The sequence below is a fragment of the Micromys minutus genome, assembly GCF_963924665.1.
Source record: "Micromys minutus genome assembly, chromosome: 9".
Classification (NCBI taxonomy): domain Eukaryota; kingdom Metazoa; phylum Chordata; class Mammalia; order Rodentia; family Muridae; genus Micromys; species Micromys minutus.
Window position 1 is genome coordinate 48113936 of NC_137978.1, and position 26374 is coordinate 48140309.

At 45.7% G+C, this 26374-nt stretch overlaps 1 pseudogene across 1 annotated transcript; it reads left to right on the forward strand.

The window, feature by feature from the left end:
* The first annotated feature begins 852 nt into the window (after positions 1 to 852).
* LOC308424326 (small ribosomal subunit protein eS17-like) lies at positions 853 to 4155 on the forward strand (annotated as a pseudogene). The gene is made up of 2 exons: positions 853 to 893; positions 3740 to 4155. The product of its transcript is annotated as a small ribosomal subunit protein eS17-like (transcript).
* The last annotated feature ends 22219 nt before the right edge of the window (positions 4156 to 26374 follow it).

The window sequence follows — 26374 nt, forward strand, 5'->3', positions numbered from 1 at the left end:
GACCTGATCTCACCCCCCCACCTCCCTGTGCTTAGATAGACCTGGAGTTCTGGACACTAGGAAGCCAGGATAGGGGTGCAGGGAAGCGGCTGGAGACCTCACAGGGCTGATCTGTCTTAATCTAGGTGCTGCCTCTCAAACTCAGCCTATTTCTGACTGCAACTGGATGTCTCCATCTCCAAATTTCAACATCAGTTTCTCTGGATTTGTCCCAATCAGAAACAAGCTCCTAATTGATTCTGTGTGAAGAGTCCTTTGCTCCCTCGGAAGCTACACCTAAAGTTCCAGGTAGAGCTTCCTGGGAGCTCTTGTGGAAACCCGAAGAGCACCCTCTGTGCAGGCTGTGTTCTCATCGGGTCCCTGCCTGCCGCGTCCTGTCTTGCCCCATCCGTTGGTGGCAGAGAATAAATAGATTGGTGGGTGGAGGCACTTCCTCCAGGACCTGGGACACTCTGATTCCCAGATCCTCCTGATCTCAGTCACCATCCTAAATTGCGCTACTCTCCGGGTAGTGTGACTGGTGGAAAGACTGTATAGGGAAGCTTCTCATTTGAAGAGGTAAACTCCCTACTAGAAAATAAAGAGGGTGGACCAGAGGGGTGGCCACTGCCCTGGTCAGAGATGGACAATGGCCCGGGGCTCAGTGCACGGCCCTGGCCCTGCCCCTTCACTTCCGGTGCTCAGTTCAAACTGGACAATGCCAGCTCCGGTCAGTTCCCCTCCCCCACAGCTACAACCCATTTAAAGGGACAGAGCCTGCTTTCAGGGGCATCAGAATTCAGTCTTCTCCACAAGTGTGTAGAATCTCTTGTGGTTCACACATTGTAGTTGTGCATGTGTACGTGCGCGCTTATGCGCAAGTGCGTATCTAAGGAAGAGAAAAGGATGTTGAGGTAGGGAAACGGACTATAGGGTAGATGACTCTGAAGAATATTTTCCTCTTTTCTGCGAAGTGCTTTGCATGAGCATAAAAAGTATGAGATAGAACTTCGAGGGATGAAAAGGACTATGGTAAGCCTTATGCTACTTAACTGAAAAATTAATGTATCATTAACAGTGTCCTATTCCCAGCTAAGAACTGTTAGATCTTTTTGGAGTTGTCCGAGTGTATGAACCAAAGTCATTTTATTTACACAACCCGGTCCTGTTAAGAGGCGTCTTTACAATATCTGTTCCTTATACGGTTGCTCTTGAGGTTCATAAGTTGGTTGAGGTCTTCTGAACGGAAGAATAAAGACGAGGTGAACATTCAGGCTTCTCTTGGTCAGACATCAACAAGGTTGGGTTTCCCCTGCAGGCAAGATCGCTTGCTCTGTCCAGGGTGCTGAGGGCGCCTGTTACTCTGTCCCTGGTGCTGAAATCTATGCTCTTTTTCTTTTTCTTTCTTTCTGTCTTGAGACCTTCCTGCATTCTTAAGTCCAAGTTCTTTCTCTCTCCACCCCCCCCCCACCCTCCGCCAACCCTCCGGTCCCCTGACACACATGAGACAAACGTTTTATTTTTGCTTTTGATTAAGGCAAGCTGTTGCTACATGGCACATGCTGGCCTTAACCACACGGCAGTCCTCATGCCTCTGCGTCCTTAGAATTGAAATTACAAGTTCCTGTTACATCGTTGCCTTAATCCATCTTTCTTTTTTATTACATTTTATTTGTGTTTTTTTTTGTATGTGTTTGTATGTCATGTGTGTACAGCTGCCCCCAGAAGCCAGAAAACGATGTTGGGTCGCCTGGAACTGAAGTAATATAAGATTGTAAGCCATCAAATTGCGGTTCTGAGACCCAAACTTAGGTCCTCTGGAAGAATAGTCAGTATTTTTAACCACTGAGCCATGTCTTCAGCTCTGGCTATTTCTTGAATACTAAGGAAAACATTTCTTGGAATAAATGATCCTGTCAGAATTGAAGGCATTGCAGGCTTACCTTCAGGGGAAAAAAAGTTCAAGCCTACTAATTTCATCATGAAGAAAGATAATATCTTTGAATATAATAAGACCAGAGTAGAAAAAAGTAATTATTTACTAATAATTTAAAATTAGTTCCATTACTGAAGAGTACTTTTTTTTTTGTTGTTGGTGTTTTGAAGCAGGGTCCCATGCAGCCCAGGGTGACTTCAGATCGACTCTCTAAACCAAGAATAACATTGAAGTCCTGGTTCTCTGCCTCCATCTCTCACGTGCTGAGATTAAGAGTGTGCACTAGCTTAGCACTTTCATAAGAGAGCAGATTCAGTCACATTGCCTGCGTTTCTTATGGTTCTGTGATCTGGGGTAACAAGGTTAAGCATGATGTGACTCAGTTTCCTCCCTGTCCATGGAGACAATGAGAATACTTAGCGCTCAGAGCTACTGTGAGAAGGAAGGATGGGACTGGGTAGTCCAAGGAGATCTTTTCAGAATACTTTCTGTCATGTAGCCTTTAACCACGTAAGACATTCCTATCATAATGTAGTGGGAATACAGCTCAGTTGGGCAGAGTGTCTATTGAGCATGTACAAGACCTCTTGAACTAAGGCCTGGGTTTAATACGCCAGAACTCATAACTGGCTGCTCTTCCAGAGGACCGGAGTCCAATTCCCTACACCCACATGCTGATTCACAACTGTCTGTAACTCCAGTCCCAGGGCATCCAACACCCTCTTCTGACATTTGCTATCATCAGGCACACATGTGGTACCCAGAGAGAGATGTACATGTAGGGAAAATACCCATTCATGTGAAATAAATAAGCAAAATTTAAAATCCTAACTCTGATAAATCATGCTCACGACTATGTATTATAAAGGAGTCGCCATATTTTATATCACAAGAATGTGATAAAGTTATAATGTGATGTGTTTTATAGATGAAGACTTAGATGTGATACGTCTGTAGTGTTAGAAAATGCAAGTTAAAAAAATCATGTTTTTCAGGGAAATGCAAATCAAAACAACCCTGAGATTCCACCTCACACCAGTCAGATTGTCCAAGATCCAAAACTCAGATGACAGCAGATGCTGGCGAGGTTGTGGAGAAAGAGGAATACTTCTCCACTGTTGGTGGGGTTATAAACTCATATAACCACTCTGGAAATCAGTCTGGCGATTCCTCAGAAAATTGGACATAGTACTACCTGAAGATCCAGCTATTCCACTTCTGGGAATTTACCCCAGAGACACTCCAATATACAACAAAGATACATGCACCACAATGTTCATTGCAGCTCTATTTATAATAGCCAGAAGCTGGAAAGAACCCAGATGTCCTTCAGTAGATGAATGGATACAAAAATTGTGGTACAAAAAAAAATTGTGGTACATTTACACAATGGAGTACTACTCAGCTATCAGAAACAACGACTTAACCAAATTCTTAAGAAAATGGTTGCATCTAGAGAATATCATCCTGAGTGAGATAACCCAGTCACAAAAGAACAGACATAATATGCAGTCACTGATAGTGGGATGCTAACTCCAGAGGCTTGGACTGCCCCAGAAACAACAGACTGTGTGAAGTTCAAGAAAAAAAAAAAACATTAGGCTCAATCCTTACACACTAAGAAAACGTTGACTAATTCCAGGTTACATCCTGTTTTGCATGTACTTTTTGCTCATGGTAACTAGTAAGATCTTAATGCAGAGTATCAAACCTTTAAAAAAATGCTTAAAAATTTGTACATTTATCTTTGTTTTTTAAAAATAAAGTTCTTCAATTAAAAAAATGACTAAAAAAACAAAATTCATGTTTTGCTCTTTTACCAAGACCCATCAACGTGGGCCGAGTTCGCACCAAGACCGTGAAGAAGGCGGCCTGGGTCATCATGGAGAAGTACTACACACGCCTGGGCAATGACTTCCACACCAACAAGTGTGTGTGCGAGGAAATCGCCATCATCCCCAGCAAAAAACTTCCAAACAAGATAGCTGGCTATGTCATGCATCTGTTGAAACAGATTCAGAGAGGCCCGGTGAGAGGAATCTCTATCAAGTTGCAGGAAGAAGAGAGAGGGGAGAGATAATTAGGTTCCTGAGGTCTCAGCCCTAGATCAGGAGATCATTAAGGTAGATTGTGACACCAAGGAAATGCTGGAGCTTCTGGACTTTGGCAGTCTCTCTAACCCTCAGGTCACTTAGCCTACAGTTGGGATGAATTTCAAAACACCACATGGAGCTGTTTAATCTGTTATGCCATATTTTCAATAAACCCAAAAACAAAACAAAAAAATTCATGTTTTCTTTTTTTTTTCTTTTAAGATTTATTTATCTAGTACTTATAAGTACACTATAGCTGTCTTCAGACACACCAGAAGAGGGCATCAGATCTCATTACAGATGGTTGTGAACCACCATGTGGTTGCTGGGATTTTGAACTCGGGACCTCTGGAAGAGCAGTCAGCACTCCTAGCCACTGAGCCATCTCTCCAGCCCCATGTTTTGTTTTCTTTTCCAAACTTCCCACTCTCTAAAGCCAAGTGGCTGGACCGCAGGAATCAACCAAGACAAGCTTCCTAAATAAGTCATTATTTTTTTGTGGTTGTGAGTAAGTTGGCTAACTTTTTAAGATAAGTCACTCTCTTTAGCCCTTGCTGGAATGAAACTCAATAAGTTTGCTTACTTACTGGCCTCAGGCTGGCCTGAGACTCATGTCAATCCTCCCGCCTCAGCATCCTGGGTGCTAGGCTTACATGTATGAGCCTCCACACCCAGCCTCGATAGGTTTGAATGGAAATACCTTGCATCATCCAGACACTTCTAATTCTCATTTTCTCAGCTATGTTTTAACAGCCTATTACCACAAAAGCTCTGCGTGTAAAGCCTCCAGCCATCTGCAAACATGAATGATAGTTTCCCCTAGAGAAAACCATTCCCTGAATGTGTCCCTCAAGATATCTGTCCCACCAGCTTCAGGTAGTAGTGGGCACCCATAACCCCAGTATTGGAGACAGGGAGGCAGAAGAGTTTGGAGTTCAAGGTCAGCCTGGTTTATGTGAGAACCTGTGTCTCCAAAGAACAAATCAAAACAGGAAAAGATGCCAGCTCCTTCAGACTTTGCTACATGGCACCATGCATTAAGAGAAAGCTCCATAGTGAAGGCTGGAGATGTAGGTATAGGTAAGTGCCTGCCAAGCATGTGCAGAGCCCTAAGCTTGGTCCTTGGCACCACATAAGCCAGCTATGGTGGTAAGCAAGTTGTGAACCGGTTTTCCAAGATCAGATCATTCCATCCTGCAGGGGAGCTCCTTAAGCAGGAAAGTAAACAACTAAAAGAAATACATCAAGAACTCCCTGAAACTGAGCAGATCCACTCGACCCCTCCCTGACCCAGGAAACAATTTTGCTGAGCTCCACAGAAGACTCTTAACCCCACCCCCTCCAGCTGCCTGAAAGAGGTTTAGACCAACCGAGGCACCTGGAAAGGGCACTCTCCAGCCTGGTGAGCCACCTGCAGGTTGTGCAGTGTGCTCCAGGTTCCCAGCTTTTGTGAGTTGTCACCTGTGCTGGGGTGGGCCTTGGTGACACAGGTCTCTGAGTCATTTCTGCTGCTGTGAGGAACCCCTCACCTGTGCTCCTGTATGTAACCTCAATAAAACCGACAGGTTCTTTGATCTGTTGTGGGCTCTCTATCTGGGGTGAGTAGAGACAAGTGTGTTGTGTCCCCCCCCACCCACGAAAAGTTTTGTCACACATGAGCATGCTGCAATTCCAGTGCTAGGATATGAAGGCAGGAAGATCAGAGGTTCAAAGTCATCATTTGCTCTGCTGGAGAACACTCAGTAAAAGGGTTCAAAAGGCAGTATATTAGTCTCGTTTCCCATGCAATAGGACAGTGGTTTAAGCTTCATCCAGAAAGGAGTCTGTAAGATGGCTCAGCAAGAAACCTGCCACCTAACCCAATGACCTGAGCTTGATTTCTGAGACCCACATGAGAGAAAGGGAGAACTAAGTTCCAGAGCTTACCTTTTGATGTGTATATGTGTACCACAGCACACACACATACACACACCTGCTCACATACTAACATATGTGTGCATACTAAAAAAAAATTTTTAATGTTATTTTAGAAAGGAGAAGTCAGGTTTAGTGGTGCACACCTTTAATCCCAGCGCCTGGAAGGTAGAGTCAGGTCTTTCTGAGTGAGTCTCAGGACAGACAGGACTATAGGACCTTGTCTCAAACCTCCCTCACCCTCCAAAAATGCAGTTGGGCAGTGCCTTTAATAACATCACTCAGGAGACAACGGCGGGGAGATTTCCTGTGAGTTCAAGCCCGGCCTGGACTACATAGTGAGTTACAGGATAATCAGGGCTATGTAGTGAGATGCCGTCCCCAAAGTAAAAATAATAAAATAAAGGAGGGGACATCAAGAATGTTTCGCAGGTAAATCACCTGATGACAAGCCTGATGACCTGTTTTTAATCGTGGAGACCCACGTGGCAGAAAAAGAGAACTGACTCGTGTGACCTTCACACAGGAGCATGGCCGAACACACACATGTGCGCACACACTAAAATGGCATTAAAAACAGAACATGATGTTTGTAGTTCATCAACTCATTCACCAAACATACTTACTGAGCTTCTACTTTGTATGAGGTGGCCCTTTGTGAAATGCTGGGGACACAACACAATGAGCAGAAGAGGTCAAATCCCTGTCCTCAGGGACCCATTCTAGATAAAGACGGACAGCAAACATGGTCGCCGGAGACTGTGCAACACACGTGCTTCCAGTCTGTTCATCTCTGTGATCTCAAGAAACGATCACAAGTATTTATTTATTTTTAAGATGTCTCACACTATGTAGACCAGGTCAGCCTTGAACTCACAGTGATCCACCTGCCTCTCTCCTCTGAATGCTGAGATTAAAGGCATGCTACCATGTGCAGGTCTTAAGACTAAATTGAGAGTTGGATTCATTGGTGATAAATGTGTCTTCCAGAGCAGAAATTCTGAAGTAGGATGCATATATGTGTATGTGTGTATATGTGTATATATGTGTGTGTGTGTACAGGTGTATATATGTGTGCATATGTGAATGTTTATGTGTGTATGTGTATATATGTGTATGTATATATGTGTGTTATATGTGTGTATATATGTGTATGTGTATATGAGTGTGTTCGTATGTGTGTTTATGTGTATATATGTATATGTATATATGTATTGTAGGTGTGTGTATATGTGTGTACAAATATGTATGTGTGTATGTATATATGTGTATATGTATATATGTGTGTTGTATGTGTGTATATGAGTGTGTATGTGTATACAAATGTGCGTGTGATAAAGAGAGAGACCCCGTTCCTAACTCCAATAAGAAGCAATCTGTCCTCGCCCCATGCTGTCCTCACCCACGGCAGGGATCACATCCATCAGACTGGGCACCTCTCACTTCGTAGGCCTGTTGAATTGGCAGGAGGACTAGCCAAGGGAGCCCCCTTCCTTCTTTCATCTGCTCCCCATGCTGGCCCTGCTTCACAGAGCAAGACGCCAGGCGCTTGCTTTCACCAATAATGGCTTCATTAGATTGAAAGGAGACAAAAGTGACCTCAATGGAATAGACTTCCTGACCCCAGCTGACCTCTGACCCTCACCCTGACAGCCTCTAAATCTTTTCTTTCTGACACGTCCCCTACAAGAGAAAATGATGAGCATACGATAGCCCTCTGTCCACTGTCGGCCCCTCTCTAGGTATCCTGTCCCGTAGAACTTCTAGTACCCAGCTGGGATGTGCCTGGTGGCAGCTGATGGTCTTGTGGCTCCTCATCGTGACTCCTGTCATTTCCTGAGCTCCGTTTCAGCCTTAGACTTCTGACCCATTCTCTCCTGGCCCCACAGTTTACACGTGAGACTGTCACATGCTCTGTTCTCGCTACCTGTTCCGGTCCTCAAGCATCCAGATGTGATCCCCGTGGTACTAGATAAGACACCAGTGAGACCGCTTGCCTCAACTTACAGATCACAAAAGAAGATATTCTCCATCCAAACAGATAATTAACACCTAGCATTAAACAATCAATCGCTGTGGAAAGGATTATAATAAAAGAGAGTACCCGGGACAAGCCTCTCCCCGTTCCCTTAGGCTGCCTCTCTTTGAGCCTCTTTGGAGCATACTTCTGTATCTCTAAATAATATACATAGATGTCTAGCCCTTGATTTATTGGTTTTAGCCCTTTGCTATTGATTTCCTGTTATGATGGATGAGAATTTGCCCCCTTCAGGGCCCTTTCCCCTTCCTCCCAAGTACAGATAAATCACCTTTTTCAGCTAAATTGGTAACCGATGTTTACTTTGTCCCGACTAGGAAAATGTCCCACCGTGCACTGCCAAGACACTTTTCTCTTTATGTGACTTCTTCTTTTCCCTGGACTTTGTAGCCACCTTTCCCACTGATGTACACACCCACTTACCTTCAAAGGATCGACTGTTTTCTTTTTGTTAAATCTTCACTTCTCCTGGAGCCTGTCTCCTGTTACTTATCTCGCCTGCTCTCCAGGCTTGCTTCCCAGCAGTCTTCCAGGGATTTCTCACTGCTTTTCAGATTAGAACTCGTGTTTTTATGGGCATATGATATATGTGTTATAATAAAACATAAAATAAGCATAATATATACAAAGACATATATTTTTGGTTTTTTGTTTGTTTGTTTGTTTGTTTGTTTGAAATGGTTTCTTGGTTTTTGAGTTTCTTGGCTGTCCTGGAACTCACTCTGTAGAACAAGTTGTCCTTGAACTCACAGAGATCTGCCTGCTTCTGCCTCCAATGATATACTACCATCACCAGCTGGGACTTGAACTCACAGATTCTACCTCCTAAGACTGGCTTAAAGCCATGTATCACCATACTCAGCTTTGTGGCTCACACATGAACCAGTATGGGGTTCAGCATCAAGGAGAATATCCCCTAGTAAGTGCCCAAGAAAACATTTGTCCTGGAGTAGGCTGGAGAGATGGCCAGCTGGGTAAAGAATGAGGGCCTGAGTTTGGCTCCCCCAAAGGCAAACATAAAAAAGGCAGACATCACCACATACATCTGTAAACCCAGTGCTGAGGGCTGAAGAGACAGGAGCTCCCCAGGGCTCCTTGGCCAGCCAGAAAACTTCAGGTTCAGTGAAAGATGCTTGCAAGCCAACCTGTGGTGGGCTCAGGAGGGAAAGGCAAATGGATCCCCGGGAGGTCAAGGCTGCCTGGTTTATATAAAAAGTTTCAGAGCAGCCAGGGCTGCACAGTGAAACTGTTGAACAAACAAGTGGAAAAGCTATTGAGGAAGACACCCTAGTGTTATCCTCTGCCCTCTATACACACAGACACAGATAGACAGACTGACAGACAGACGAATGAACAGATAACACACACACACACACACAAAGAAAGCGGGGGTCGGGGGGGAAGAAGAGGTGCCTGGCAGACCATGTCCATCGAAGTTTGCTCCTCTGCCATTTTTTGTGTTTTGTTTTCCCAGTGCCAAGGGCTGGGGATCAACCCCAGGGTCTTGAATCCCTGTCAGGGAGGCAGGTATGGGGTTCTCAGCTGCATCCCAGCCCTTTACCTTCATGTATGACTTCAGAGTATGTTCTTTGAATGCGCTGCTCTGCAACCTGGAGAAGAATGAAGGATACACTCATGGTTTGCTTTGAGGACATTGAAGTGGGAAATGTCTTTTCCGGATTCTGAGTTATCAATGGAACAAAACACGTGACACTGCTAACCTTGTTTGAAGGCTCACCATGGGCCAGGCAATGTACCGAGTTCTGTACATAAGTTATATCTCAACTCTTCCAACAAGCTGGGGCATAGTGGCACAGCCCTTTAATCTCAGCACTCAGGAGGCAGAGGCAGGATCTCTGTGAATTCCAGATTAGCCTGGTCTACAGAGAGAGTTCCAGAACAGCCAGGGGTACAAAGTGAGACCCTGTCTGTAAAACAAACAACAATAATAATCCATCAGTCCTACCAACAAATTTATGAGATGGGTGTGGCTAATTTTACCATGGTACTGATGAAGTGGAGGGACAGTCGTGGAGGAGGCTAATTGGTTGATTCTGGAATTGTCATTTGGAATCAGTACTCTATGCCTCTTACATTTAGAAGAGGGTTAAAGTGCCTGGAGAGAATGCCCAGTGGTTAGAGCATTTGCTGCTGTTACAGAAAACCCAAGTTATGTTCCCAGCACTGGTGTCAGGTGACTCACAACTGCCTGTGACTCAAGCTTCAGGACATGGCACAATATTTTCTGGCTTCCATGGGTATGCACACACATGGCACAGATTCACACACACACATACATCTCCTATTAAAGGAATAGGAGGGTTGTTAGAGCCATGTACAGTGTACACAGATAGCTGAATAAGTGAGCTTTAGTAATCCCACCACCCCAAAAATAGAGGCAGGAGGATTGAAGAGTTCAAGAACAATTGGGGCTACCTGGGGTCTCATCTTAAAAACAAAAACGGACAAACAAAAAACAAGGAAGAAAGAAGCTTAAGTCTTAGTGCTCCCATGTTGTCACCCCGTTTAGTAAATGAGGAGATAGTTCTAAGTAACTTGGTTTGAGGACTTAGCCAGTAAATAACAAACATTGATATCCTGATATGTGACTCGAGGTAGCTTCCTTTTAGTAGGACATTGTCTTAGTTACTGTTCTACTGCTGTGAGGAGACACCATAACCAAGGCAACTTAAAAAGAACCATTTAGGGCTGGAGAGATGGCTCAGCGGTTAAGAGCACTGACTGCTCTTCCAGAGGTCCTGAGTTCAAATCCCAGCAACCACATGATGGCTCACAACCATCTGTAATGAGATCTGATGCTCTCTTCTGGTGTATCTGAAGATAGCTATAGTGTACTCAGAAAATAAATAAGCAAATAAATCAATCTTTTTAAAAAATGCATTTAATTGGAGGCTTGGTTATAGTTTCAGACGGTTACCCATGGTGATTTTCAAGGGAGCTGAGATATTACATTTGATCCAAAGATGGAAGCAAAGGGAGACTGGGACTGGCATAGGCATTCAAAATCTCAAAGCCTACCCTCAAATGACACACTATCTCCAAGAACTCCTTCTAGTTCTTCCTAAACAATTCCACCAACTAGAAATCAAGTTTTCAAATATATGGAATTATAGCAGGGTTAAAATTAGTGGGGCAGACAGGAGGATAAACACAAATACATGAAATTGTGATTTCAACACACAATAGACACATGGTGGCTCACAACCATCTGCAATAAGATCTGATGCCCTCTTCTGGTGTGTCTGAAGACAGCTACAGTGTAATAATAATAATAATAATAATAATAATAATAATAATAATAATAATAATAATGGAACAGGGCAGGTTATTTGAGGAGCAACCCGAACATTTGTCTCACTGGTGTTATGAGACATTTCCTGGGGAGCTACAACACATATAAGTCACCCCAGGGTCAAGGCTACCAAATGTCACATGTGTCAGGTCTTCTAAGGCTATAATAACACATTGTGACTGGAAGCCACTCAGGGAGAAAAGGGCTCATTTTAATTTATAAGTCTTAGGTCACACTCCATCTCTGAGGGAAATCAGCCCAGGAACACAAGACAGGAACCTGGAGGCAGGAACTGAAGCAGAGGCCATGGAGGAATGCTGCTGACTGGTTTGTTCTGCATGGCTTGCTCAGCTTGCTTTCTTGTACAACACAGGACCATCTTGCCTACGGTTTGGTACTGATCACTGGGCTCTCCCACACCAATCATTAATGAAGAAGGTGCCCTAGAGGCTCGCCTAGAGGACAATTTTCTCAAACTGTGGTTCCTCTTCCCAGGTGACTCTAGCTTGTGATAAGTGGACAAAAAACTAGCCAGCACATTTAGAAGTTTCTTTCTCTTTGTCTTAACCTCAGAGTGTCTGTGGTTTCAGAAGGACCACAGAGAAAACATAGTCATAATGCTGCCCACACTCCCTCCAGCCTCTACCAAGTGTTGGCAACACTGTGGGGTTCTGCACACAGATGTCCTGCCTGTGTTCCATCAGGAGGAGCAGGGTGGGATGGAGACGCTCACCGGCACATGCCACAGGCCTTGGATACAAGGCCATATGTTCTGCCCAAGTAGGCTTAGCTTGACATCCACCCTCGTGTAACAGACTTCTGGTAGTGACAAGGAAAGCTGTGTTTTCCATGAAATTGAATCTGATCTCTGGAGACTTTACCCACTGGCATCCTAAGCATGGGTCCTCTGCAGAGTTGAGGCTAGAGAGCATACTGTAAGTTCAAATCTTGGTCCTCCAGTTGTGTGGCCTCAGACAAGCTTTTTTTTTTTTATCTTTTCTTTTCTTTTTAAGATTTATTTATTATGTATAAGTACACTGTAGCTGTTTTCAGACGCACCAGAAGAGGGCATCAGATCCCATTATAGATGGTTGTGAGCCACCATGTGGTTGCTGGGATTTGAACTCAGGACCTCTGGAAGAGCAGTCAGTGCTCTTAACTACTGAGCCATCTCTCCAGCCCCTTTTCTTTTCTTTTCTTTTTTTAATAGTTTCAAAGCTGATTGAGGTATCTCCTGTCTCCGTGACCACTAACCCCTTATGATTGGCTGCATACTATCTTGTTCGATACTTTTCCAACCCTAAGGTGAATTCCCATTTATTGTCTAGAACCTAGAAATTCCAGCTGCCAGAACAGGAGGGGTGTGTAGTTAGGTCAGGTGAGAGAGGTCTTTGCCCTGGCTTCATGCCTTACTTCCAACCTTCTACTCCTTGACCTACTATTCATCATTCATCCTAATAATAAGAGAATAAATAGTAGTCTTTTATTCCGATACCCTTGGCTCTCTCTTCCTGGTACTTCCCTGTGATACTGGCTCTACATAAAGAACCGTTTCCTAGACTTTTAGTTTGTTGATCGCTGCTGTTATTGTTGTTTTATTTTATTTTATCTTATTTATTTAGGAGGGTTTTATGAAGCCCAGGCTGGCTTTTAGCTTTTGATGTAGCCAAAAATGGCTTCAGGTTTCTGATTGTCTTGCCTCAGCCTTCCAACAGACACATACCATGCTTTTCTCCCCCACTCTCTCTTTCACTCTCTCACCCTCTCTCTCATTCTCTCTCTCACTCTTTCTCTCTCTCTCTCTCTCCATCTCCCCACCCTCACCCCATCACCTCTCTCCTGTCCTCTTTGCCCGGCTAACCTGTGATTCAGAATATTAGCCAGGCTGCCCTTAAACTCAGACATTCACCTGCCTCCGCCTCCCAAGTGCTAGGCCCAAATGTAAGAAGCACTACTTCCAGCCTCTCTGTAAGAAATTAGATTTCTTTATTATACTTTATGGTATGTGAGTGTTGCCTGCGGGTATGTACATGCTTGGTACCTGTGGAGGTCAGAGGAGAGTGCTGGGACTGGAGGATGGTTGCGAGCCACTGTGTGGGTGCTGGGAACCGAACCCAGATTTGGTCCTCTGCCAGAGCAACCAATGCCCTTAATCCCACCTCTCTAGCCCATCTCTGTTTATTCTTGAGACAGAGTCTCACTCTATAGCCTATAGCCTAGATTGTCCTTGACACTTGAGGCAATCCTCCTGACTCAGAATTCCTTTTTAATAATTCGTTTTATTAGCTTATCATTAATTCTATTTCCTATTTTAAGGGAATTTTTAAAAATTTTATTTTATGAGCATTGGTGTTTCGCCTGCATGCATGAAGGCACCAGATTCCCTAGGATTGGAGCTTGTCCTGTGGGTGCTGGGAATTGAACCCAGGTCCTCCAGAAGAGCAGCCAAAGCTCTTAACCGTTGAGCCATCTCTCCAGCCCCAGAGGACAACTTTGTCATGATAGCTCCGGAGACTGAGCTTGTGTCATGACATGAAGCTCTATGTAATAAGTGCCTTTGCCAGCTGAGCCTTCTCTCTCTGGCTCTGCTTCATCCTCCCAAGTGTGAGGGTTACAGGCATGAGCCAACATACCTGGTCACTGTTCGTTTTTTTTTAAGGCTCCAACAGAGCTGTTACTTCACCTATTCAGAGACCTCTTTATCTCACTCCTCACGTAGCCAATGCTTGCCCAGGGTCCTTTCAGCTCTGTCAGCGTCTATGACAGGGCACTTGCCTGACTCCATTCTATTTGACTACTTCCCTTTCCCGCCAACTATTAGAATATACCGAAGAAAGTAGGGTCTGGATTTAATTTCTTCTTGTGGATGAGAGCGCTGAGATCCTAAAGGTTCCGTAGCTCGCTGAACTGCAGAGCGAGGTGTTCTCAGATCGGACTCCGAGCTCTCCCCTGGATAAGGGTTTGGAGCCTTCTCTGTCATCAGCGCTATTGCTACCAACCATATAGTACGTTCGTTCTTTATCTCCCAGGATTCTAGGAAATCGGAAATCACGGGTTTCCAGGGCTTTGTCCTGTGGGTAGCTGTAAACTAATCCCTGGAAGCCCAGCTTTTTGTTCATTAGACGCTCCGAAGTCCAGATACCCAAAGTCTATTGTGAGACGCTCCGTCAGGGTAGGACTGAGGAGGCTGTGTGTAAGAACACGGGGAGACAAGGATTCAGATGTGAAAATCAGCCGCCAGTGTCTTGGGGTCCCTTCTGTCTCCCACAGTGCTAACATGCTCCCGCCCCTGCAGCTGACCTATTGGGTCACAGATCAATAACCTGGACTTTGGCATCACCCCCCTTTAGCTCAAAAGAGCTAGCAGGACCCTGGTGGTTAAGTAACTGTTACTTTCCCCAGTTCTGTCCAATTGGGACATAGTGGGGTGGGGAAGGGATGGGACCCATACGGAGTGACAGTGTGGTCTTCTACCATCCTCCCTGCTGGGGAAACGACCTCTATCTCCCCTTGGCCCTGTCTTGCTCCGCTCTGTGTTTTACTCTCTGCCTCCCCATGTCCCTTTCAGCTCTGGCTCCTCTTCTGAATCCCTCCCCTCCTGTGTATAAATGACTATATTTATATAATATTATTATATATTATATATATTATTATTAGGTATTAGGATGAGCTCAGGCAAAACCAGTTCCTAGCACTTGTTCAGTATCATTCACCTTTGTCTAAATACCTCGGCACAGGAGACTCTTTATTCACTATGCCCTCCCCCAAACCAACTCACCAGACGTTTAGCAGGTTCTTGTTTCAGAAAAACAAAACAAAAACAAAAATCAAAAAAAAAAAAAAAAAAAAAAACACTCTAAATCCTTAACCCCAACCAACTTCACATACTGTTGCCCTGCCCCTTGTATCTTCCCCACCCCCACCCAATGCCTCAGCCAATCACTCTGATTGATTGATTAGGGAGGAGGGAAAGAGAGAATCGATGGAGAAATCTGGTCCTATTCTTATTCAAAGCTGAAGGTCCAGGAGGGAGGGATATTAATTGTGGGTAAAACTGGACAGTGGTCACCGGAGCTTGGGCCAAAGCAGTCTGCAGGGTGGGGGAGGGTGGGATAAAAGCCAAACAATTGGAAGTCAGCATTAGATAGATAGGAAGAAGGTTGGGAGGACAGTGATCCTAGAGTTAGTTGATCGAGGAGAACTGACCTAAATCCTGAGATGAGGGTTCCCCAAGACTATGCCTCCCAGATTGGTGACGCTGTTCTGGGCGCCTGGCACTCGGTGTCCAGCAGGGGGCGCTCGTTCCCCACACGGCTCTTTTCCTTAGTCACCCGTTCTTTTGTTCATTCATTCATTTGAAAAGGTTTGCGTGTCTCACTGTGCCAGGCACTGGGATCCAGATCCAGTGCGCCGACTGGAAAAAAATACAAGCCTGAAAAAGACACACTAAGTTCCAGACCTCGTGGTACAGGAACGGTAGGATGACAGCGAATGGATAAGTATATCGATTTAATAATAGGGACAGGAAACCACACAAAACTCCTGAGAAAGGGATTTTTAAATGGAGACTTAACAGAGGCCTAACTCTTGACCAGATAGAACGTGGTAAGGAGGTGATGATGATGGTCAGGAGGAGGAGGAGGCCAGTGATGATGTGCTTGTGTGCTGAGAGGGCGTTTGAGACACCTATGTGGGGTCAAATGTGAGGCAAGTAGGGAGGTAGTGGGGGAAGCCTGGTAAGGCCAATCCAGCTGAGGTCAGAGGCCTTTCTGTTGCAGAATCCCACTATAGCTGGAGCTCCAGGACCCTCCACACTCCACCATTCAGTTTTCTTGGCAACTTCTCCCAGTCAGCTGATCTTGGGGGCTTTTCTAGAGTAACCAAACACCACATATCTAGTTCTCAGAAGTGAGCAGGTCAGAGGTGTTCCCGACGCCAGCCTTGGCTCTCTCCTTCCTGGGAGGAAATGCCCAGATGACATTCTAATTACTATGGGAAATTTAACATGTAGGTGGACAACCAGGAGCCAACGAGTTGGAAAGGAGCAGAATAATGAACAACTCTATAATATTATTATTGTAATATTTAATGGTGCTGTATCTTTGTTATTTTTTTAAAAAATATTTGTGGATTTTTCAGCTTTTAATGTTTGAAATGGAAGAAGTGTACGTATGCAAGCATTCCCTTGAGACACACGCGTTCTATGATCTCGAATTCTTTTCCTTGTCTTTCTCAAAGGACGAATAGTGTATCAAGAATTTTGCAAGAGGACAGCAGGCTGGGCATGAGCTAGAATACCATGGCCCACATCATGTGTGTGTGTGTGTGTGTGTGTGTGTCTGTCTGTCTGTCTGTCTGTCTGTGTGTGTGTGTGTGTGTGTGTCTGTGTCTGTGTCTGTGTCTGTGTCTGATTTTGCCTTACTCCTGAGAGACAAAGTCTGTCTCCGAGCCTGAAGCTTGCAAGGCTACCTGGTCATGGAGTTCCAGAATTCCACCGGTTTCTGCTTTCCACTACTGGGGTGTCAAGCATGCATGCCAGTGTCCTACATGCATTCTGGGAATTTAAATTCAGTTGTCATGGAGCCCAGCAAGTGCTCTACCATTGGGCTGTCTCCCCAGATCCTCTCTATGTCCTCACACACTGGGCATGGCCTCACACACTGGGCCGGGCATGGCCTCACACACTGGGCCGGGCATGGCCTCACACACTGGACCGGGCATGGCCTCACACACTGGACCGGGCATGGCCTCACACACTGGACTGGGCATGGCCTCACACACTGGGCTGGGCATGGCCTCACACACTGGACTGGGCATGGCCTCACAGTGTAGCCCATACTGACCATGAACTTCTCCTATCTCTGCTAGGCAAGCCCCTTTTCCACGAGCTACGCCCCAGCCTAGGTTCCTGGGGTGATGCAGTGAGTCTGAGGAGCTCAAAGTGCTGTCCATCGGTCCCAGTCAGTTTAGCTGTCATTTGACACAGCCTCGTGTCACCTGAGAAGGGAGTCTTGATTGAGGGACCGTCCAGATCAGATTGGCCAGTGGACATGCTGATAGGAGATTGACTTGATCACAGTAACTGATGTAGGAGAGCCCAGAACACCCCAGGTGGTACTGCTCCCTGGGCAGGTGACCCTGGATTGTACAAGAAATGTAGCTGAATGTGAAGCTGCGGTCAAGCGAGCGAGTGTGTAACACTCCTTGCTTATTTGCTTCACATTCCTATCTTGGGTTTCTGTCCTGACTTCTCCCAGTGATGGCCCTATATATATTTTTCACAACCTACTTTAACAAGGGTTCATTCTCCCCTCTAGTCCAGCACCCACCAGAGAGAGTGGAAAAGAAAGGCTATTAAGGTGCAGGGGGAGTGGACATGTTTAGAAACCGTTCTTTGGGGCGATTCCAATCTTCATCGTTCTCAGTTCAGTCCACCACACAAGAATCATCATCATCATCATCCTCAGCAGCAGCAGCAGTAGCTCCATCCAGAAGAAAACCAGCGGCCTGCCAATGGGCCAGAGTCCCCTCCAAAGTGGCAAGAAGCCGCAGGGATCTCACGAGAAGTTATTTGGTGAGTCTTTCTCTCCAAAGTTACCACAATCAAAGCTCAACATCGCAATGGGAAATGAACCAATACATTCACATCAGCAGCAAAGACTAGGGAGGTAGAGCAAGATGAGGCAATGCTTGAGCTCCCACTGTCTGTGGGGTCACATTTATATCCCTGTCATCTTCTGCTATAGCAAAACATCCTTTCACCTCTGTCTGCTTCAGCAAAACATTCTTTTATGTGTTTGCCCCCAGCAAAACATCACTATAACCCGAGTCTTCAAAGAAACCAGAAATTTCCACTTTATGGCCCCTTCTGACCTCTGCTCCAGGCACCAGGCTCGAAAGTCATACACACATATGCATGTAGGCAGAACATTCATATACATAAAATATTTTTAAAGATTTGTTTTTATTCAAAATATATGGATGTTTTGCCTACATGCATGTTTGTGCACTGTGGGCACATGGTGCCTAAGGAGGCTGGAAGAGGGTGCTGGATCTCCTGGACCTGGAGTTATAGAGGGTTGTAAGCTCCTTATACTGGGAACTGGGAATTGAACTCATGTCTTCTGTAAGGGCAACCATGGCTGAATGTCCTTCAGTTTGGATTTGTCAGATGTTTCTTCACAATTAGATTCAAATTATTTGTTCTCGGCAGGAATATCACAAAAGTGATGTATGTTTCTTTCCATATAATTTCTACACACCAGATCCCATGACAGATGGTTGTGAGCCACCATGTGGATGCTGGGAATTGAACTCAGGACCTCTGGAAGAGCAGTTGGTGCTCTTCACCGCTGAGCCACCTCTCCAGCCCCCAGACTCTTTTTTTATGTTACAGAAAAGTGATTTTTCCCACCCTTCCCTCCTTCTTTCCTTCCTCCTCCCCTCCCCTTTCTCCCTCCGCCCTCCTCTGCTGCTTCCTGCTTCCTCCCCATACCTCTCTCTTTCTAGATGTGACTTCATGGAGTTACCCATGTTGCCCTAATATGCATGTAGGCAGCTTGGAGTTTTTCTAGATACATTGTCCTCCATGTGTATCAAAGGAAGCAGTTCCTGTCACCCCACTGTAGCAGAATGTACTCATGAATTCCCTTTCTCATGAGGGTTACCAGGGTTACCATACCCTGCTGCCAGTCATCCATTAGCTCCTCCTTTCTTCATTCATTACTTTATTCTGCAGTATGAGGTATCTAAGCGAACACCTACACACACACCAAGCTCTACCACTGAGCACTACATCCAAACCACTGTCATGTATCCAAGGTGTAACCCCTCCCAGATCCAGGCAGAATGAGCCATCTGCAAACTGGCTGCCTGGGACAGCTCCTCATCTTTCCTATCACATTGAGTGGTCCCAAGTCAGGACCTCTGATGATGGGACATGGGAACCAGAAAGCTGGTCTCTCAGATTTGGGAGAATGCTCTCACAGGGGAGGCAGAGACCTGTAGCATCCATCCTTCAGCCAACTCAGGCCCGTGAGCAGGAGAGGCTCTGAAGTAGCTGTGGAGGGAATGTCTGGAGAAGTTAGCATGTGCCTGGCACACAGCCAGCTAGCTAGTCAGGGACCGGTGCCCTTATCCTTTTCTGGTGTGACCAGTCCAGTGAACCATTCATGTGGGGTCAGAGCCCAACTGATAATCAGAAATGGGCTGTTAATGACTTAGCCGAAAGCATCTGCCCCTGGCAGAGGATGGAAACAGACAAAACTGGGCCTCGTGATGCTGGGACAGAGCAGAGGGGAAGTCCAGAGGGAGCTGAGCCTGGAAGTTAAGCAGCTATGAGAGTGGGAGGCTGGACCTCGGGGGACACATGCGGGGAGGAGGTCGGAAGCTGTGGGTAGCAGTGGGGGCACTGGCTTCCTGGAGACTCAGACAGTGGGGGTGCACTGAGGATTCTTTCTTTTTTCTTCCTTTCTTCCTTTCTTCTTTGTTTCTTTGTTTCTTTCTTTCTTTCTTGTTGTTTTTGTTTTTGAGAAAGGGTTTCTCTGTGTCATCCTGGCTGTCCTGGAGCTTCCCCTATAGACCAGGCTGGCCTTGAACTCAGAGGTCCACCTACCTCTGCCTCCTGAGTGCTGGGATTAAAAACATCACACTGGTCCCTGTTCTGACGTTTTTTGCTTTTAAGTCTTGGAACTCAAGTCAGGTAGTGGTGATTGATCCCAACACTTGGGAGCCAGAAGCTGGCAAATCCCTGTAAGTTCAAGGCCAGCCTAGTCTATAGCCCTAATTCCAGGACATCCAGGGCTACACAGAAAAACCCTGTCTTGAAAAACCAAACCAAACCAAACCAAACAAAACAACCAAAAAACCCAAAATGAAAACAAAATACTTGTAACTCAGGCTGACCTAAAATTTTAATACCCTGCCTCAGCTTTCCTAGTTTTTGAATTATATTTCTGCTCCACCATTCCCCAAATAAAGGCAGCTACATTTTGAGAATCGTATAAAATCCCTAATCTGTTAGGAGACAAGAGAGCCTACAGTGTGGGACATCCTCATCTCAAGGGGACAGCACTGTGGTTTCTCCATCAGGGAACCTTCAGATAGGGAGACACAGTTCTTGGTTCTATCATATCAGATCCCCAACCTTCTAGTCATTAGCCCCCCTTCCTCATTCTGTTCCCTGGTCCCCTCCAAACCTGGGGACCCTTTAGACTCTGGGCATGTTCCCAATCTATGCAGGAGGGTTTGTGATTTCAGAGCAAGGGCTATATATTTTGTAGGAACTTCATGGGGGGTTCTTGGAAGTGGGGGTGGTGAGTCTGCCTCAGAGTGGCTTCTACTCTTTTCTCAGAGGCTATTTAGGGAAGTGACACCTTCTTTTGGCCTACCACAGCCCTCTCAAACCCTGCCCACCTTGCTGCCCCCACAGCTGCTCTAAGAGCAGAGGGAAACCACAGACCAACAGCTGAACAAATTGCTCAGTTCAGAAGAGAGGGATGGTGGAGGGGTGGAGACTAAGGCCCCTGTGGGCATAGAGTGGGGGTAGGGTGGGGGTGGAGTCAGAGGCTGTGAGGTCTCCCCTGCCCCTGTCTCTAAGAAGGTCCTGAAGAGCAAGTTTCCTCTTCTTCCTTCCACCCATTATTATTATTATTATTATTATTATTATTATTATTATTATTATTATTATTATTATTATTAAACAGTTAGTTAGTTAGTTAGCTAGTGTGAAAGCATGAGATGGACACGTATGCATTCAAGTGTGTCAAAGCCCTAACAGGGAGGTCAGTTGGCAGAAATGACTACTTCTTCTATCATTGGGTTCAGGAGATCGAACTCTGATGGTCAAGCTTGACAGCATTCCCCTCCACCACCTCCATCCCTCCTTCCCCCTCCCCCAACCCTCCTCCACCCTCCACTCCTTTACCCCCATACCCCCAACTCCTCCACCCTGTCTCTCTCATCTAAGATGGGCACCAAGTAAATTCCCATCCAGGCTGTGGAAGCTGCTTCAAGATACCACTAAGCACATTAAGGTCAGAAAAAGGCTACGACTGAGATGTGCTTGCTCTGTTCTGTGTCTTCCCACTTCCAGGTACCCCTCCCCCAGCCAGGAATCTGTGGAATTCATAGTTTTCTAAAATCTCTCTGGGGGCATCATTCATAAAGGTGGATGTATCCCTGTCTCTGTTCCTCTTTCTATCTCTTTCCCTCCCTTTCCACATCCCCCTCTTAATTTCTCTATGTTCAGATTTACTTTATTTTATGAGTGTTTTCCCTGCATGTATGTCTGTACCGTGTACATACTTGGAGCCTGTGGATATCTGTAGAAGAAAATGCAGGCATGGCCTGGCGGCCAGCCTACTTGGCACCCTGTACTTCTAAATAAGAAACATGGCGCACTGTGTTCCTGTAGTCAGAACACTGAAGTAGTGTGAGTAGGGTAGGGTAGCTGGCCCGCAGGCGAGTCTGAATTCCCCTTTTCTCCTTCAATGCGCTTCTTCCGTATACAGACCTAGCAGCATGAACTCTCAATGTCCAATCTGATGTAAGATGCTAACCAACCACAGCCAATAGGCTTCCACTATATTTGTTGCTCACCTGCAATAAAGCAGATGTTGTTCCCTGAAACTGGCTCCTTGAGTGGTCTACCTCTTCGCCCTTTACCGAGCCACAGGCATTGCTATCTTGTCTGGGGTTGCCCTGGTAACGATGGCGAATGTCAGAAAGGTTATCAGATTCCCTTGAGCAGGAGTAACCCAATGCTTACGAGGCACCATGTGGTTGCTAGGAATCGAACCCAGGTCCTCTGGAAGATAGGCAAGTTCTAACTACTGAGCCAACTCTCCAGGTCTCTTTTGTTTTCTAAATGGGGACACATGAATAGTGAACCCCGTTATATACAGTTGGTCTCGATGCTCCGTGATGGCTGCCTATAGAAACCGGTTTGTCTTCTCCAAGTCTATGTCAAAGTTCATGCCAGAGTCATGAAAAGCCACAGCTTTCCAAAGTCACATTTCCCACTGGCTGTTCCCAGGGAGGGATACAGAAAGCTTTGGGGTTTGTTTGTTTGCTGTTTGGTTTGGGGAGAGGGTCTCATTATGTAGTCCAGGCTGACTGGAGTTTGGGGTCCCCTTTTCCTCAGCTGGTCAAATACTGTGACAGATGGCATTCCCTCCATGTGTCTGCTACTAAAGCAAATTTAGATAGTGAGCCCTGTGTTGGTTCTGCCTAAAACTATATTATTATACGTATTATTTTGTGATTTTATTATTTTATGTGTACTGGTGTTTTGCCTGGGAGTGTGTCTGTGTGTCACGTGTATGCTCCTGGTGCAGGAGGGCAGGGCAGGGTGGGGGTAGGGGTGACAGGGGAGGGAGTAAAGCCAGGTGTAGCGGTACAAGGCTTCCTGATGCAGGACAATCTTTGTGAGTTCTAGGCTATCCATGGCTATGCAGTGAGACCCGTGTCTCACACCCTCACACAACACAGCATGGAGGTACAGCTTGAGATACAGTCTAGTGGTTAAGTGCACTGATTTCTCTTCCAATGCACCAGGGTTTGTTTCCCAGCATCCACATGGGGGCTCACAACCATCTCTAAGCCCAGTCCAAGGGAATCTGGCCTCCATGGGTACCAGACACACAAGTGGTACATATGCAGGCAAAATACCCATACATATAAAATACTCTAAAAGATAGATCAATGGATGGATGGATAGATGAATGGATGGATGGATAGATAGATAGATAGAAATATATTTACCACTGACAGTGCCTCCAATATTGCCTTTCATATTTTCAGAGTTTTGTTTTGTTCTTCAAGACAGGGTTTTTCAGTGTAGCCTTGGCTGTCCTGGAACTCACTTGGTAGACCAGGTTGGCCTCGAACTCACAGAGATCTGCTTGCCTCTGCCTCCTCCTGAGTGCTGGAATTAAAGGTATATTCCAACACTATCCGGCTAGATTTTTTTCTAAAGGTGTGCACCACACTGTCTTTGGTTTGGGCATCAGGATATTGTTGACTTTATAGACTATTATAGTGTTTCCATCTCTTCTATGTTTTGGAAAGATCTTTGAAGCCAGAGCAACATAGTGAGACCCTGTCTCAAAAAAAAAAAAAAAAAGATTTTTCCCCTTAAAAATCGTGATTTTTTTTTCATATTTTAGAACAGTTAAGACATTTGGCAGCACTGACCTCTAATTATGATCCAACAATAGCCCCTGCTCTGCGCTTCGCCTGAGTTCTGGGCCTCCGTGCTATGTCCTTGAACCAAGTCTAAATGCCAGGCACTGTTCTCATCGCGCTTAGTCTAAGGCTGCCTCACCACTCCTTGTATCGAAGCTGTCAGCTGGACCCTCGGTCTTCGGACGCTCAGCTGTAAAACGGGGACATTAAAAGTTGTAACCGTCAACCATGATGACGGTTATTATGTGAGACGAATGTAAAGAAGTTTGGCATATAGGAGGCCCTGACTAAATCCGCCATCTATTTCTTCCTGGCCGTCGCAGGATCTGATACGTGGATGTCCATTATATACAGCTTTTCTTTTCTGGTGGCTAGGGCTCTCTTTATCCCCTATGCTCTGCTGCACTGGATCACACACGTCCGTGCACACGATAGGCAAATGCCTCCTAATTGCTAAGAGTATGTTAACTCTTTAGATACGGGGAGGTAGCTCAGTAAATAGAGCAGTTGTGTGCCAGGATCCAGTTCAGACCCTCCCAGTTTCATAATCCCAGCTCTGGGGCGGTGGGGCTAGGGGATCCCCTGGAGTGACCTGGCTAGTGAGACCAGCAGTATCTGAAAGCTCTGGACATAACTAAGAAACCTTGCATAAGTGAACAGAACAGAAAACAACAGGGGAAGACTCCCTCAGCGTCAGCCTCAGACTTCCAAGTACCCATGTACGAATTCGCACGTAGGGGCGCACATGCATACGTTTACGCATGTGCACCATGCAGGGGGAGGATTTGAATTCCAACGATGTGGCTTCTTGTTTCCAATCCTTGGGGAGGGGGGTGGTGGAAATGAGAGGCTCCGAGAAAAGACCTTGTATGTCACCTAAAGACATGGTTGGACTTTTGGTACCCAGAAAGAAAGGAAAGTCACCGCTAGGGGAGGGGGAAAGGATGCAAGAGGCCTCCATGCCTTTCTGCAAAAGCGAGAGCTGGAACAGCCTATCTCAAGATCTCTTCCTTACCCTGGGGTGTGAAGTCAGGGCCCACTCAGGACATCCGACAGACTGACACTTATGTTGCCCTAAGAGATAAGTGGGAAGGTGTCAACCACAGAACAGAAGTAGGGGAGCCGCCCCCGCCCCTGCACCCGTAGTCTGTAGCTCGGTCTTCAGAATTATGTCCGGCCTAATTGTCTACTTCTTCCTCTGGGCCAGCCACAGCGCCAGGCCCTCTCCTGACCTGGAATGCCTGCATGGTACCCTCAAAAATATGCCTATGATAGAGCCTGGAAGCCACGTGCAGAGACAGCTCAGCGGGCACTCGGATGCTTAGCCTCAGCCTTGGAGGTAGCAGTGACTATGGGACAAAGAAGGTTTAGAGGAGGAAGCAGGATTTGCCTATGCTACCATTACATCCCTAAACTGTGCAAGCTGGCTAAACTCCCATCTCCGCTTTGCTTTGCCCCGAAAGCCTTTCCCTCACAGCCACCTCCAGAACCTGTCCGTTCCTTCTTCTAGGGGACTTTTCAACACTAACTTAATGTGATTTTAAACTCGATGTATATATTTATTGAAATACATGTATATATCTGTACATATGTATGTATATACACATATTTAAGTTTTATGTGCATGTATACATACACAAATTCATACAGTGAAATGATTACTATAATCAAATAATAGTCATCAATTCAGCATTAACATAGTAATCATGCCCACAGTGACCGTGTGTGTGTGTGTGTGTGTGTGTGTGTGTGTGTGTGTGCTAAAATACACACCTGCAATCCCAGCTCTTGGGAGGCAGAGGAAAGAGGATTGGGCTTCAGGCTCAGCTTGTCTTATGCAGTGAGTTAAAGGCCAGCCTAATCTACTTGAAACTTTGTCTCCAACCAAACACAGGCATAAAAATGTGATGAAAATAGATGAGGGTCCCTGAGTTCATTCTCCAGCACCACACACAAAAAAACTATCTAATAAAAACGCTCATGGCTAATTCCCAGTATATTCCAACATTCTTTTTTTTTTTTCTGTTTCTTTTTAAAAGTTTATTTTTATTATTTTATGTGCATTGGTGTTTTGCCTGTGTGTGTGTGTGTGTGTGTGTGTGTGTGTGTGTGTGTGTATCTTTGTGAGGGTATTGGATCCCCTGAAGCTGGAGTTATATAATAGTTGTCAGTTGCCATTTGGTTGCTGGGAATTGAACCGGGGACCTCTAGAAAAGCAGCCAGCATCCTTAAACATTTAGCCATCTCTCCAGCTCCCCTTTTCTCTTCCTTTGCTTTAAGGTTTTGTTTTTGTTTTTGAAACTGGGTCTCACAATGCTGGTCAGAGCTCTGTATGGCCCTGACCTGAAAGGCAGAGAGATCCTTCTGCCTTTGCCTCTCCAGTGCTGGGATTAAAGGTGTGTCACACTAGGCCCAGCTAAGACTTTGGTAAGTTTCTGTGTGTCTGTGCTCATGTGCAGGTAAGCTTTGAGGCCAGAAGAAGAAGTTAGATGTCTTGGAGTTGGAGTTACAGAGGGTTTCTAGCAGCTGTGCCAGATTCCATTTCTAGTCCCTGGAAAAGCTGCTCCTCTATCTCCCCAGCCTCCCTTTCCCTCCTCCTTTTCCTTCTACTTCACTTCCTCCTCTTCCTCCTCTTCTTCCTCCTCTCTGTTCTTTTTGCATTTAGAATTCCCAGGTGGACCTAGAACTCGGGATCCTCCTGCCTCAGCTTCCTGATCCTACCACTTGGCCCTGCTCTCTCTGGTACTCTCAGCCATCCTCCCCATCTGTCTCTAGGGGTATCGCCTTACACAACTGCAGCTTTGTGCCCTTTGGCTCACCTCACACCCCTGCAAAAACTCCTTTGGCCTCTGTTCCGTCTTCAAACTTCTGTGAGGTTGAACGAGTCACTTTCTTTTGTTGAGTGTGGGTTTGGG